The sequence below is a fragment of the Cotesia glomerata genome, linkage group LG3 (genome assembly GCF_020080835.1).
Source record: "Cotesia glomerata isolate CgM1 linkage group LG3, MPM_Cglom_v2.3, whole genome shotgun sequence".
Taxonomy (NCBI): Eukaryota; Metazoa; Arthropoda; class Insecta; order Hymenoptera; family Braconidae; genus Cotesia; species Cotesia glomerata.
This window is the reverse complement of record NC_058160.1, coordinates 6,125,677-6,137,845: the sequence shown is the minus strand read 5'-3', so window position 1 is coordinate 6,137,845 and position 12,169 is coordinate 6,125,677. Positions and strand designations below refer to the sequence as shown.

General features: G+C 28.6%; 1 protein-coding gene across 2 annotated transcripts in view; it reads left to right on the top strand.

The window, feature by feature from the left end:
- Nucleotides 1–12,169, top strand: part of LOC123260906 (carbonic anhydrase-related protein 10) — a 43,384-nt gene that overhangs the window by 3,669 nt on the left and 27,546 nt on the right. The window contains exon 1 of one of the 2 annotated variants that reach the window (XM_044722284.1): nt 2,466–2,603. The exons of the other annotated variant lie outside the window; for it this stretch is intronic. The gene's annotated coding sequence lies outside the window, so the exon portion shown is untranslated. Of the gene's footprint in view, nt 1–2,465; nt 2,604–12,169 lie in introns of those variants that run through there. 2 annotated transcript variants of the gene reach the window in all.

The window sequence follows — 12,169 nt, the reverse complement described above, 5'->3', positions numbered from 1 at the left end:
TGAGCTAAAATTTTTTCCAAGTGGAAACATTTTTTTCTATGTATATAGGTCCTTTCCAAGCCATAAATTCTATAAGTTATTTTTTTTGGCTCATCCCATTATGTAGTTGTGAAAGTAAAAACTTTTTTTTTGCCTATTTGTATGTCAGTGAAATTCAGATAACATTTCATTAATAATATCAAGCATCTTCTAGTAACTTTACTCGTCTTTTTTATGATTTCATGTCTTATTTGTAGTAAGTTAAATTTTCCAGTTAAATAGTAGTAATATATAGTTATAAAGAAAAAAACTTGTCTTGATGAAATGTTATCTATTTATCAAGATAAAATTATGAAAGATCTTGAAAATACTATTTAATATACATTTGGGGAAAAAAGGACAAAATGGATTACCCCGAAAATTTTGTAAAAAAATATTTGTGTTATAAGCTTCTTAATATATACGAACAATTGACAATTAAAAACTATCAATATTTATTCTGAAGATAATTTAAAAAAAAAATAGATTCATCGCATTTGACCTCCCAAAAATTTAGTATTTCCTTCAGTACCCCGATTCACCCCTCTTTCCTCTATATATAACGATTGTTGGTTATTATAATTACTTTGTTTGTGTTAAAAATATTTCAGTCTACGGTTTTGTTATTAATAAAGATATAACAATTAATTTAGAAAACTTTACGGATATTAAGCTTCTCATATGGAGCGAAATAATTTTTAGTATATACTAAGCACGAACTAATGCTCATTAAGTAATTTTCTCACCTGAAAAAAGATATTCTGGTTCGCTCTAACATTGGTGCTTAAAAAATTACTAAATTCATTATAAATCAAATATTCATTTTGATATTAATGAATTTTTTAATAAAATACACCTTCCAAGTTATTAAGTTTATAAATTACTTCATTTTATTAAATAAAATCTACTTCTATTTTCCTCTATAAAGATAAAAGAAGAATTTTTGAGTGGAAATAAATGTTTTGGGTTCAAGAGAAAAATTTTTGATATAGCAGCGGAACACATTGACGTTTTTTTTTGTATTATGAAAGTTTCTTAAATTTTGAATGTTGAGTCAAAAAATTTTCTTTCAAGTCAACATATTTTTGATATTCTTGAATTCATATAATATTCATTTGTAGTAAGATTGAAGTTTTTATTAAAAGTTGGTTTATTCAAAAAATCTGCTTGAATATTTAATCAGTTATAATAAAGTTTTATGAAAAAGTAGGTTTAAAAATTTTCTGATACGGCCGCCGGACATTAAAAAATCAAAAAATTTGATATGACCATATGTACACTCCAAAACCAAGTGTGTTATTTTAACACACATCAAGTGTGAATTATGCTTTGACGGCATAAGCAAACTATAGAATTTTAACACACCATAAAACGTGTAAAAAGTGACTACAAAAAAGTATAGTTCGTTTACGGCGTTAAATATGGAACACACATCATGTGTGTTAAAACAACATACTTAGGTTTTCCCATATAGGAAAGAACAACAGGCCCAGGCTTGGCCCAACTCTGTTAAACTCTGGCCCAAGCTTGTAAGCCAGAGTTGGCCCAGCATTGGTGGAAGTCTGGAATGATAACATGGGGCCACCGGTTGGTTTCCATGACTGGGCCGAGCTTGGTTGCCATGGCTGGGTCAAGCATAGTTGCCAGGGCTGAGCCATAGTTAATTTTCAAAAACTTTTAAAATTTTATTTCTGATGTAGAGCTAACGAAAATTCAGACCGCTTAAATATTAATAATTTAAACCTAATTTTCGCAAATTGTAGAAATAAAGTGAAATTCGCATCTGTCCTAACCAAGATTCGAACCCGAGCCGCGCGCTTGCTAGACCGATAACTAACCCCTACACAGTACGACCGATATGTTGAAATACATCTCATTATTCTCATAAACTAAATCTATAAGTTGACGAAGTGTGAAGGTTTATTATTTATGTAATTTATGATATTTAATATTGTGTTTTGATGAAAATTAACTATTTTTTACAAATGTTTATTAGGTAAAAAAATGCAAGAGTCAAGTTCTTATATTACTTTAGACTTTGTAAATCATTCTGTACATTTTTAATATCTTATTATTTATTATAAATTTTAATGTTTAAAATTATCAATATTAAACATTCAACCGTAAATTATTATATTTTAATTTTTTAAGACTATATCAATTTTGACGATATGCAATTATTTTGAATAAATAATAAGTTTTCAATTTTTTAGCGTTTGCTAACAAATATTCGTTAAACAAAAAATATTTACTGTTAAAAATTATATTACTTAATGATTATTTAACTTTGGATTTTCCATTGAATGGCTAAGACTACGTTACCCATCCTTTGCCCAAGTCTGGCGCACCATCAAATGGCCAGAGCTAGGTGAGCCAGTCTTGGCCCAAGCCTGGCGTGCCATTGGACGGCCGAGGCTAGTTAACCCAGCCTTGGCCCAAGTCTGGGACGCCAGGCCTGGCGTCCCAGTGTTGGCGCAAGCTTGGTCCCGTCGTTCAACTCTGGGGACTTCTACATGGGTTGCTGTGTAATTTTTCGACTAAAGATAGTATTGAAAATCTCTGACAGAGGGCGCATCGCATAGTTGGTAAGTCGTTTTTTGATAAGAAAGTTAAGCTTGAAAAAATAAAAAATTGAAAAATTATAATTAATTATTATTTTATTTGCATATATAGTCTAATATAGCTATAAATAATTAAACCAGGCTGTATATGGCCATATAAAAAATTTTTTTATAATACCAACCTCATGAAGTTGTCAATATTGAGAGATAAATATACAAACTGTATACAATAAAAATTTCAAGTCTATTGATCGCACCGTTTCTGAGTAATTAATTTTTGAAATCGCTTCTTATACACGTCGAGGTGTAAAGAGCCGATAAGGTTAGTATGATTTCTATTTTATCGTGCAAGCACTTCGAACGATTTCATACAACTTTATCGGCTTCCCATACTTCGACGTGTATAAAATGCAATCTCAAAAATTAATTACTTAAAAAGAGTACTAAATTAATTTGATATGTTGTTTTAAATCAAGAAAAATTTATTAGTTTAAGAATTTTTCTACTCAAATCAAGAAGAAGTTCTTTAAAATTATTTACTTGATTCAAGTTAATTTTTTTTTAAGTTAAAAAAAAGAATTATATAGCTTAATAAGTTTCTTCAGGAAACGACTATGGAACCTTTTTAAAATTTTTAAGTACTGATGTTAATTAGTTTAGTTGCAACAATTATTAACATGTATGATATATATATATTGAATAACTTTACAACAATAAAATTATTTCCGTGCAGCGTTATTGGATAAATAAGATCTTGGAAACTAGTACGTAGAACTATGCTCATTAAGTTTGAAATGTAATTGAATAATTTAGAACCGAGAAGCTATATATATATATATATATATATATATATACTGGTTGTTGAAGATATATATATACTGGTTGTTGAAGCTATATATATACTGGTTGTCTACTGCTTTACTTTGTTCCTTTGAATGTTCATATAGAGTAATGGTTTTGATATGCGATGAAGGTGAAATGTATTGATGTAGAAACTTTGATCTGTGACATCAATTTCTAATTAATCTCACGTCTCGACATTAATATGTGTTGAATATTATTGAAATACCATACTAGACCGAGATAAATTCTCTGTATTTGTCTACCTCTTTTGACTTGTTCTAAAAGCATTTACTCATTAATTAATGAGTGTTTAGTATTTGCACGCTATTTTAAATGGATTCTCGAAATTTCGAAGTATATTAACGTCAAGAATTATGAAAAAAATTCATTAAAACAAAAATCAACTAAAAGTTCGAAATCTCGAAATTAATTTTTGTAAAAATGTTTTTTTTACAATTCTTGCAATCTCGGTAAGAAATAACTCAATCCAAGTTAATTAAATTTCGTAGAGCCTGAGTGCGAGTGCCGACGTTGGATTCTATTTTTACAAGATTTAATTGGAGCGATACATGCATAAATTTCTCACATCTACAAGATTTCTGTAAGTTAACTAGTTTAACGCAATATTAAAGCGCGTAATTTTGATGATTGTGATGGAAAAATTAACTCTATTTTTCATTTCTATGAAATTAGTTATCTCATATGCTCATTTTTATCAGTTTAAAACATTTATAAATTCAATTTTTTTTGTGATTGCATTCGATTGTCAAAACACACTTTTGTGAATTCTTCCTAGTGTAATTACAACCAAATACATATAAATGAACATCATTGTAATCTAAATGTCGGCGTAAAAAGTATTATACCAAGTGAACATCCAATTTAATGAGTTTCTATTTTATGTGTTGAATAAAATAAAAATTATGGTATTATCCAACAGTAATTAGCTGAATATATTCATTGCTGGCGATAAGTCTCCTGAAGTAATCAATAGTTTACGTATTACTCCAGCAATTAGTTAATAGATTCCCATCCCTTATAATTTTTTTATTCTTTCGACAATTAAAGTCGAAAATAACTGATGAAATTATTTTCTAAATGCAGCGCATAGACTGAGCGAATGTCAAATCTCGTGTTTATTTAATCACCAGAACATTCAACACTTATGATACTCATTACTTTTTTAAATGTGAAAGAGGCGTCTATTTTTCCATCCGATTAAAATTTCATATTGACTATCGTATGGTGAATGCGAACCTTCCATTAAATATATTTAATATTTCACCCCGTCCGGGATACTTTGAATAATTAATGACAATAAATTTGACAGTGGAATCTACGAGAATAATTAAATTAAAAGATTATCTTTTGGAATGGTGTTAAGTGCTTTTCCTGCATTGCAATAGAATGATGCTTTTTCAGATAAACTGATAAATTATTCATCAGAGCTTATTTGGGTATGCAACAGTCTTAGACGGTAAAGATAACAGGATCCTAGGAATATTACACTTATAGACTTCTTGTCTGCTGTTGTAAAGCAAATTATTTCTTCTAACCGCATAAGCTGCTTTTGTGAACAATAAGTTTCATTAAATGCAATCAATTATTACAAGAGTCTCCAAATAGCACCAGTTTTACGTAATTGACTTTATTTTCAATTTATTGACGTTGACGTTACGATGACAACGGCTCTGAATATAGTTGATGACATTTAAAATCATTGACTTATCGGCTATTACACTTTGGAAGTGATCAATAAATGCTACTTATTAATGACAGAAGGCATGAAGAAAACTTCGTTCTTAAAAAAATAAAAGAAAGAATATTAATTATTTCATTTCCTTAAGATGTTTAATAAAACTAATAAATAATGCCGATCTTTTAAAGAAATAAGAATTTTAATTTAACACCTGAGAAAACGATTTTTTAAAAATATTTTTTTCCCCAAGCTACATTTCAGAACAAAAATAATATTTATTAATTTTGAATTATAAATTTTTAAAGTACATTATACAACCAATTTTTTTGAAATTAAAAAAAAATATTTCTATTCACTTAAATTCTCAAAAATTAGCAGAAAATATTTTACTTAATTTGATTAAAATTAAAATAAAGCTTCCTCTAAACTATTCTTGTATAAGATCGATTATATATTTCATAAAATATAAAAGATTGATCAGAATTTATAAGACTAACAACAATATTAATTTCTAACCAAAGATAATAAATAGACTATTAGTAATAATTGATATAATCTAATTTTTGAAGAAAAAATTTTTGGAAAAAAATTAAGATTCAAAAGAAAAAGTCTAGAACCAAAAAAAATATTTTGAAAAATTTTATCGTCTCGAATCAAGACGAAAAATTTTTGAAGCAAATAAAATTCACTCAAACTAAAAAAAAATTCTTTGCTTAAAAATGTTTTTGCTTAATTCAAGATTATTAAACTCTTCAGAATAATTTTCTTGGTTCATGAGTTTTTCTCTTGAATCAAGAAAAAGTTTTTTTTTAGTTTGCGATAAAAAGAAAGTCCAAAAATTTCTATGTAATGCAAATATATTTATTTATCTTTGCAGAATGAAAACAAAGAAGTTAATTTTCAACGTGAACATTGACCTCCAATAACATTGAATACTTTATTCAGTATAAAATTTCAATTGAAATGTAAAAACAGATCAACAAGTTCAAATCCAATCCGATCAGACGAAAAACATAAAATTTTTTCACCCGAAAATCGATCCGGAAATTACCGATATCTCTCTATCTATTCATAGCATCGAATCCGACGTACAGGAATATTATAAAAGTTTATTTCGTACTAGTGGCATACTTTAATTTAAGGCTTTTTATTCAGTAGCTTCCGAGATTATTAGATAACTTTTGTGGACAGATAAAACAATATTTTTATCATAATTTTTTCGTGCTAACGGATTTAAACCGCAGACATTATGTAAATCTGCTCAAGTTTACTTTAGTTCTGAAATATTTATTTTGTGGGTAACGGGTCTATAAAATTATAATTTTCATTACCAAACTGGTACTTTACGAGGAGTCTCATAACTCATAGCTCAATATATATTTACCAGACGGTTTTTTTCCCTCAACGATATTGAACTATAAAAAAAATTGCCTACAATTTAACGATTTTTTTTTCTTGATGCAATTAATGTTCGAACTTAGTGAATGAAAATGATTATTGAATTATTCTTTAATTTCTAAAATGTTTCTTAAGCCTCGGAAAAAGTGTAATTTTTTTTCTTTTTTTGTAAAAGCGAATTTGTCGAAAGATTTAGTGGGAAAATTCGTGAGAACTTTTTAAGCAAAGGTATTACGGTAAAAAATTTGCCGAGCGAATCGAAGAGGGTGAAAATGTTTAACTGGATAGGTTGGCATGAAATATCCCATACTACCATAGTAACAAAACTTCCCACTTTTCCGAGTCAATATCGCTTTAACAACAGATGCGTTTTTTCATCAGTTCATCACATATAAATACTGTTTTTTCCATAATACTGGTATTTATAGTACACGGGTTTAAAGCACAGTTTGATATCATATTCAATGGAATATTATTGCGTATGTCATCTGTCAAACCGATGGTTTCATAACAGTTTTATTCATTAAAAAAATCAGTTTATTGAAAAAGAAAAATACTAAACCAAAAAATTAATTTTGAAGAAATTGATCTTGAATCAAGAAGAACAGTTCTTGAATTAAGAAATTTTTCTTAGTCTAATAAAATTTTACTCGATTTAAAAATTTTTCTACTTGATTCAAGATGATCAAGCTCTTTGAAATGATCTTCTTGGTTCAATTTAAATATATTTTCCTTGAATTAAGTCAATTTTTTCATCAGATTTGTAAAAAAAAAAATACAAAACTTCTATTTCCTTAAACGAGTCAACTCGTAAAAAAACTTTCTGGAATGGTATTGTATGTCTTTATATGGTTACATAAGAAAATTCGATAAAAACATAAAACACCTAACCAAAATAGTCAGAAAAAAAACCTGTGAAGTATATAATCTGAAACTTTAAAAACCTGATATCGCAGAAAAATTCATTAATTATATCAATTTTTTTTTTTTTTTAATCTGTTTCGTTGATACACTGTAAAAAATCCGGAGTGAATCGGAAGTGAATTTCACTTCCATCACTCGGAGTTCCGGAGTGAAGTAATTAATCACTCCGCGTAGGAAGTGAATCGAGAGTTTTTATTTGCGGAGTGATTTCAGAGTGATTTCGAATTTCACTCCGAAAAACATCCGCGTTCGGAGTTTTTAAAATAAATAAAATAAGGATGAATTTTCGTTCTACAAAAAAAATCTCAAAATTAATCTTTATATATATATTTCTTCTGTGCGTGTGTTTGTCACTGAACTCCTCCTAAACGGCTGGACCGATTTTAATGAAATTTTTTGTGTGTCTTCCGGTGAATTCCAGAATGGTTTAGATTCACAACTCAGTCCACGAGAAAATGTTTATTTAATAGATTTTTTATTTATAAATTGTTGTTGACCTTGACTACCCACATGCACTTTTCATATTTTTTATAAATATCATATATATAAGATATATGAAAAAATTCATGTGGGTACTCAAATGAAAGGTCTCGATGAGTATAAAATCATAATGGACTTATATTTATGAAAATGTTCATAATTAACGAATGATAATGTATTTTGTTAACTAATGATGTTTTTAACGATATAAGCTCATTCCGATGTTACACTCATCAAGAGCTTTCATTTGAGTACCCACATGCATTTTTGATATATTTTTCATATATATATATAAACTATATGAAAAATTGATGTGGGTACTCAAATGAAAGGTCTTGATGAGTATAACATCGGGATGAGCTTATATCTTTAAAAATATCATTAGTTGACAAGATACAATGTCATTTCTTAATTATTGAAGTTTTGAAAGATATAAGTTCATACCGATGTTATACTCATCGAGTTCTTTCATTTGAGTACCTACATAACATTTTATATATATATGGTATTTGTGAAATATATAAATATATAAAATATATCAAAAATGCATGTGGGTACTCAAATGAAAGCTCTTGATGATTATAAAATCAGAATGGGCTTATATTTACGAAAATGTTAATTATTGAAGAATGCCCATTGCATATTGTTAACTAATGATGTTTTTAACTATACAAGCTCATTCCTAAAATTTCTAAATTTAAGACGTGTGTACATGACGTCTATCGGGTCCGCTAGTATATATATATCTACATATTTTTTTTTGACAATTTTTAATTATAGTTAATTTATAAAAAAAAATAAATAAAAACATTATAATAAGAATTAAAATGAAATATTATTAAAAATAATAAATTAAATTTTTAATAATTAAATATAAAAAAGGTTTATAAAAATATTTTCTTTACAAAAATTTATTTATTTCTAAATTCATTTATTTTGGGAGTGAATGCGGAGTGAATTTTATTATTAATAAAAATTAACTCCTTCTCGGAGTAAATATCACTCCCGCTGGGAGTGAATCAATTAAAAATCATTCACTCTTCATTCACTCCGCGTTCACTCCGCAAATTTTTTACAATGTAGAGTGAAGTCTTTTGAAAATGTCTAGTATAATTTAATGTCGTTCAATTATAACTAAAAAAAATTAGGAAAACGGTTGACCCTGAAGGCCATCCCTGCAACTTCCCGCCAATTCTATACCTAAACGATTGAAATTGCACTTATGACGTTTTTGAGCTCTTCGAGTTCATAAATACAATTTGTGTGTTGTTTTGAGCTCTCCGAGCTCAAAAAGATAGCTTTTCTATGCTTTTGAGCTCTTCGAGCTCAAAAGTTTGATAAAACACTATTTTTTGAATTTTCAAATCGCAATAACTTTTGAATGAATGAACCGATTTTCACGCGGTTGGTGGCATTCGACGCAGTTTTTTAAGCTTCATGAAGAATCTTCAAATCAAAATTGATAGAACGAAAAATTTCGGAGTAATTCTAAAAAAACACCCTTTTCGGTTTTCTTTCGTCAACGATAATTCACGAACGAATCAACCGATTTTGACAGACTGGCGGCGATGGACGTGGTTTTTTAATGTTAAGAGCTAATTAGTTTTTGGAATTGATCGGTGAAGCCGTTTAAAAGTTATTCCAAGAAAACCCCATTTGAAAAATTTTTTTTTGCGATTTCTCAAAATCTACCGGTTCGAATCGTTCCAAAGTATATTCAAAATCTAAGTTCAGTCAAGCCCTTTCGAATGGCACCAACCGCGATCAAATCGGTCAAGCCGTTCAAAAGTTATGAGAGGTTTACATACATCCACACACACACACACACACACACACACACACACACACACACACACACACACACACACACACACACACACACACACACACACACGCACACGCACGCACACACACACACATACATACATACATACATACATACATACATACATACATACATACATACATACATACATACATACATACATACACCATCGCGGGAACAGTCAGGAAAGCTTCCTAGGACCTCGAAACGTCGAGATTCGATGAAATTTCGATTTTCGTAAAACGGGGTGAAAACAAAAACTCCCCGATTTTTGAAAATCGTCGATTTTCTTAGCGGGAAGTTAAAAAAGTGTTATTCGGCAGCCGAAATGGAAGTAGATTTTCTACTTAAATAAAATCACAACACTAATAATACAAATACTTCAATTTTATTGATGGAATCCCTTCTTCTTAAGTTGAAACGAATCGACAGTCTAATTAGCAATTTTTCTAACTCCTTATTTTTTAGAGGGTGATTTTTTAACATTTTGATGTATTCATAATCGAATTATAAATTATTTAAATGATTCAAACCTAAATATTATATATCTATTAGATAATAATGATATTAAATGGTTTTTTAAAGTGATAGTAAATTTTGAACTAATTGTTTTTTTCGTACAAATAGAAGATTCTCTAAAATGGAGTAAGACAATTTGCTAATTAGAACGTCGGAATGCAATAGTAAGATTTCTATGAAATCTCCTTAAAAGGTCATTATTTTCGTTTGGATACTTATTTTGAAAACCATCAACGAGATTTTATAATAGAATAAGAAGTTATTATAAAGCTATGTATTGTAAAGTTTTCTTTTGTACTTTTATTCATCATCGTATCATCTTTATTTTAACCAATAATTTTAATTGCTTTTTTTATACTTAAATACGTAGCTCCAATATGAAAACAATTAGTCCCACTTGAGGGTTAACAGTTCCGTTTAATATTTCAGTTTGAGAAATAATTCTTGTAATAAATACGATATCGATAGTATTAAATGAAACAAATGAATCATAAGAACTCTCTGAAATACGTATAACTTTCCTAATCAATCGATAAAAACATTTTAAATGATAGCACACTTCTTGATTACAAAAAATAAAATAATAATAATATATTGAATTACACAATCCGATTGTAGCTGTAGTGAAGATTGAATTTATTATTAAACTTTGAATAAATTTTATTTAATCCTTAAAGTACTAACTAGCAATAGGAAACCACTGTCAAACCTTTCAATTTCTTGAAACATTGTTGGAGAATTCCTAACCACCCAGAAGCCATGTTTAGGCAGCTCTAGATATGCAGATTTTTGGGGTCGAAGTGACTTTAACTGGCAGGATAAATACCTCGAGCTATTCTAGATATTTTCCGATCCTCCTGACCCGAACGAATGTTGAAATGCCCGATTTAATAGCTGAAACACTGGAGGCTGTTTTTATACATGTATAAATAGATCAACGATCAAAAATCGCGGTTGTAAGAGACATTTTCATAAGAAAGGAAAAATTTCTAAGAAACATTTAATTGATCATACGAAAAATCTTTCAAAATTTTGCTTCTAAAATATTTTTTATGAACTCCCGTGACAAAATTTTCTGATATGGCCATATCAGATTATTTATTAGAAAAATTAAATAATTTTTCAATTTTTCTAAAAATGTGTTCGACAGTTAATATTTCGTACTAAACATAAATTGATTTTGTAATAGATTAAACTAATAGCCAATGTCAGGTATGCTATTTAGGGAAGTAACGAAGATTTTTATTTAAAAACTTAACATCTCAAATTTAACTCTCTGGTAAAGAAACAATCAGTGATCACGCGCCCTCCGTCGGAGATTTTTAACACTACCTTTGCACGAAAAATTATTTATAGATTTGTCAAGTCATATTGAAACATATTAAGTTTGATATGTCCATACATGAGCAGTTATACCAGGAAATATCAAATATTATGTATGGACATATCAGGCTATATATGAAGACATCAAAAAAATTTTTAATGGGATAATTATTTTTTCTGTGTTGACGGCTATTTTTTGCAACTTTAACACCCACGAATATTTTATGCCACGGCCATTATACCCGCGGATATTTTTTCCGGTTATTTTGTTACGGAAGTTGTTTTGAATCGCTTAAAATCAATAAAAAAACACATTTACGTTAAATTTACAATATCTCTGAATTATCAACTAAAACAACTTCGATAACGATCTAAAGTGTCAGAATACATTACGATTTATCAAATATCCAAAACTGACATCTGAAAAGTCACATAAGTGCTCCATGAAACTAATGGCGATAAAAAAGACATGAAATTAAAAAATTACAACTTTTTCCCGGTAAATATACAATGAATAATAAAGCCTATTTTTTCGGCTTTAAGTCTCTTATCGAGTGTACAGAGCAATAATAATAGTAA